Source organism: Helianthus annuus, chromosome 16, assembly GCF_002127325.2.
Source record: "Helianthus annuus cultivar XRQ/B chromosome 16, HanXRQr2.0-SUNRISE, whole genome shotgun sequence".
Classification (NCBI taxonomy): Eukaryota; Viridiplantae; Streptophyta; class Magnoliopsida; order Asterales; family Asteraceae; genus Helianthus; species Helianthus annuus.
In genome coordinates this window covers 2,071,239-2,075,855 of record NC_035448.2, presented here as the reverse complement: position 1 = coordinate 2,075,855, position 4,617 = coordinate 2,071,239, and the positions used below count along the sequence as shown (strand labels likewise).

General features: G+C 34.4%; 1 long non-coding RNA gene across 4 annotated transcripts; it reads right to left on the bottom strand.

Annotated features, from left to right (window-relative positions):
• Positions 1–1,156: 1,156 nt before the first annotated feature.
• Positions 1,157–4,229, bottom strand: LOC110917682. 4 transcript variants are annotated; one of them, XR_002580775.2, is made up of 7 exons: positions 4,082–4,229; positions 3,803–3,888; positions 3,487–3,581; positions 2,978–3,225; positions 2,514–2,611; positions 2,095–2,161; positions 1,157–2,011 (listed from the first exon to the last, which is right to left on the bottom strand). It is a non-coding gene; the product is annotated as an uncharacterized LOC110917682 (long non-coding RNA). The 4 variants fall into 4 exon arrangements; XR_002580773.2 differs by lacking the exon at positions 3,487–3,581 and having other exon boundaries at positions 3,803–3,905; XR_002580772.2 differs by lacking the exon at positions 3,487–3,581.
• Between the last annotated feature and the right edge of the window lie 388 nt (positions 4,230–4,617).

Below are 4,617 nucleotides of genomic sequence, written 5' to 3'. Positions count from 1 at the left end.
TTCTTAACAATGATATATGGTAAGTTTGGTTAAAATAAAAGTAGTTTTTGTACAAGTTGGTCTAGTATTATTATAACTTTTATGAGTACTAGTGGCAAATTTGAGCTAAAACGGAATTAGTCAGATGTTATCTAGAGAGCTATATCTAAAATAGATTTTTATCTCGAGTGAAGGAGCAAAATAACTAAGTGACTTAAGTGGCGCTATTATGTAAAGTTACACCTATAAGATATGAGGGGCTGTTTAGCAGCATCTGAATGGTTAAGTGTTGAAACAGTAAGAGGTCTGAACCATTAAGTGCTAAATCAGTAAGAGGTCTGAACCATTAAGTGCTGAATCAGTAAGAGGCCTGAATCATTAAGAGCCTGTATAATGCTTAACCGTTTAGAGGCAAATGTCTGACCAATTCAGATTAGAGGTCTTAACCATTCAGACTCTGTATAAATCTTAACCATTCAGACTCTGTATAAATATTAATCATTCAGAGGTAAATATCTGAACTATTCAGACATCTGCTCGTGAATCAAAACAGTCTGAACCATTAAGTGTTGAACCAGTAAGAGGTCTGAACCATTAAGAATCTCATTAAGAGGTAAACAAACAACCCCTGAGAGTATTATCACTTTTAAATGCGAATTACCGTGTAAGCTATTGGAAGTTCTTAAAAACTGAAACCGAAGATGCATTTATCCTATGATGATAGTTTATATATGTTTCAATGAATTACTGATTGCAAGTAAGCAACTTAGTAAGGGGATACATGTACACGTCCATACTACAAGCACTACTACAAAACATATTTTTAGACGTTTAAGACGGTGTTTTTAACACCGTCTTAAAGCACCCATTTTAACACCGGCTTAAACTTGATGAACACCGTCTTTTAATATCTCAAATATTAATTAAAACAAATATTTTTTAACACCGTCTTATAAACATTTGCTGAAAAAAAAAAACATTTACAAAAACAAAAAACGTTTTCCAGAAATACATCAAGCTTACCAATGGAACATTTTCAAATCAAATCAAATCAAAATTCCATTTTACTGCCATATCCAATTTTCCCCAATACATACCAAACTATTGATGTATACATCTATACACATAAACGTTAACTAGTTCGAATTTTTGTTTAAGTCAAACATAAAACAACCAATTAAATGAAACCTTGGATGGTAACATACTTGGGATCAGTCTGGACCAAGAGATGGAAAATCTAAAAGCTTACAAACTTGCGTCTGCCATATATTAAGTTGGGATGCACTCTAGTAAACTATCAGTTATTCAAACTTATTACATTATGCTATTCCACATTATCAGAACATTACCATATAAGCCCTATTGCATTATGCTATACTCATGATCAAATCGGTTAAATACTTGAGTAAAATGTCATCCCTGAGGTTCGCCAGTTTTGCGACTTTCGCCCAAAGGTTTGTTTTTCCGTATCTGGATTCAAATGGTTTGAAATCTTTCCATTTTCATCCGGCTCGTTAACTCCATCCATTTTTCTCCTTTAAGTCATAGGTACTTTTGCCTTATTGTTAACTTAAAGGGCAATTCGGTATTTTTCATTTTATGTACAAGCAGTTAAAATAGCCCTGACCGAATCCGCTAGACTGAATTGCCCTTTAAGTTAACAAAAAAGACAGAAATACATGTGACTTAACGGAGAAAAATGGATTGAGTTAATGAGCCAGATGAAAATGGCAACATTTCAAACCTTTTGAACCCAAATACGAAAAAACAAACCTTTGGAAGAAAGTCGAAAACTGACCAAACCCCAAGGATGAAAATGGCATTTTACTCTAGATAAAATGATTTTGTGCGTTTTGGAATATTTAGTGTACTAATGCAACTTATAAGATGACTTTCACCAATGCTTCATAATTCTTATTAGGACACTTTTAATGTATAAAGGGAGTATAATGAAGTATGAAGCAATCACAATGTACACTTTCAAGCTCTGTAGCAGCTTCCTCAAATTGGCAATAGCAGGCTCCAAGTGATCCTAATAAGATTCATAGTTACAAAAGCAGCTAGATTAAAATAAATAAACAAAGTGATTATAATTTATCATAAGATTTAAAGTACCTTGTATGAAGATAAAAAACTAGCAACCACATTTACAGTGTATGCTTCATGGTTCTGCAATTGATCACTTAAACATGCAAGAATAAATTATAATCATAAAGTTTGTCACATGATAAATCTAAAACAGTAAAAAATGTCACTACTAGAAAATACACATTTCTTGACGCACACTGTGTGTCATAAAACGGTAATTATGACACGCAAAAGCGTGTCGTTGATTGAGGAGTCATAAAATTAACATGACATGCATTTGTGTGTCATGTTTTTATGACAAACATTTAAGCAGTTTCTAGCAACCCGTTTCATGCAAGTCTTTTAAAGAAAACAAAAGTCATTTATAATTTATAACCCATATATAAGCAATAAATAATTAATTAAACAAAACACTTCAAATACTATTATAGAAAAGGAAATTATACCAGCTCACCATGACATATAAAATAAAGTTGTTCAACTGCGTTGCCTTGTTCCATTTACTTCCCATGAGAGAAAACAACTTCACATACACCTTAGTTATCTGCAACAAGATTAGTTTATTGAGATATTACTTCATGATTAAAGCAAAGAGAATCTAAAACATTAAATATTATGAATATTATCATGGAAAAAGAGATAAAATATACATAACAAATCTTAGTATTAGTGACTTGTGAATATTAACAAAAAGACACTAACAGTGATGCTATAAGTCTGGATTAAGTGAGCTATAATTTTTTTATGACATGGAATATGTGATGCCTTCTCATGTTTGATATTTTAGTTTAACAATTGGTTGTATATTAAGTAGTGTATCCAAGGAAGTAGCAGCTCAACAAATAATGATAAATAGAAGTGGAAATATGGGTTGGGTCGGGCCAGCCCATGTTGGAATGATGGTTGTTACATGGTAGAGTTAAGGTAGGCGTAAAGACAAAGCCCGTCAGCATAGTGATGTGTGTCGCTGGTAGCACATGAAGATCAGCTATTATTTCATCTTTATTGGCGTCAGCGTTACAAAGAATCATGTTAGAAGCACCAGCACGTGCAGCCACTATGCCCTTGTCAAGCCGACCCATATTGCCTCACCTTAAGCACAACAAAATCTTCCCTTCAACCTTCTTCGGGTCAAGCGCACCTTGAGCACAAAGCGTCCTAAACACATATATATAAACATACACAATCAATATTAATATACAAAACCACAAGCAACCATAGTTATTAAAGGCGTGAGGCGCACTCAGGGCGCTCGCATTGGTAACTATGACCTGAAGCATAGTTATTAAAGGCGCGAGGCGCACTCAGGGCGATTTGTTGGGCCCGGGGCTTTATTTGCGCCTAGGCACGCCCGGGCGCTCGCTTTAATAACTATGCGAGCAACTAAGAAAATTTTTTAAAAAAGGAAAAAAAACTTACGCACTTATCATCGATGCGTTTTCAGCTTTAGCATTAGCAACATTAATTAGAGGATAAAATCTAGAATGTGATAAAGGGTTGGACATTCTTAATCCCTGTTATTATATGACACAACAAAGGAACTAATAATTAAAACTAGATGTTTATATCTCAAAAGGAAAACAAGCTAACTGGTAAACTATTAGAGTATGTATGTAAATGTTTTAACCTTAAGTTAAACAAAACCACGGTTTCATAACTCAATCACAAAAAAATTAAATTCCCAACAAATCCACAAAAATCAATGACGAATCTAGGTCAAAAAGGGAAAATTTACCGAGATAAAAGGGGCTGATTCTGAAGCCGCGATAAAGATCGAGAACGATGACACCCATGGCTGTCCTCGCACCTTCTACAGGGTCTCTGCAACATAATAATATCTGGATAATAACAAACCTATTTCAAACACTATTATGCTTTCAAAGATTTCAAATCCCCAATAATCTTGAATATACATATATATATATATATATATATATATATATTACATATATAAAACTAGATATGCACACAATCCAACAAGATACATATAAAGAAGGTTAGGGGTTTTCATCACCTCTTCAAATGTGTTTAGGGACCATGATGTTTGATTAGGGTTTAGGGTTCGTCGATTAGGGCTGGAACCATGTAAGGTTGAGCAGGCGGCAAGCAGATGGTGGAGAGGAGAGGTGAGATGCTTGGGAGATGAGAGGAAGTTTTTGGGCTTTAATTTTTGTCACACCCCGATTTCCACGTGTCTCACCGGTGGGCCCGGTGGGGGATTACCGTGACGTAGTTGGTAACAATATAGTCAAACCACAATATATGAATGCACAACGGAAGCATAAAGATAATTATATTCTAACCATTGTTTGTAATATCAAATGTATTACGAATAGTCGAAAGGTATCCACAGGGGATCAAAAATATTAAAAGTATTGTTCAACAGACAAAAGGCATCATAAGCTTGCGAGACTCTTTAAGATGCTAAGGAGCTATAGCCAGCCGATTACGTTTAGTACCTGCATTTAATCTTTTTGGGAAAATACGTCAGTTTACACTAGTTTACACTGGTAAATACATTCAACCGACACTTTTGGAAAATGTTTAATA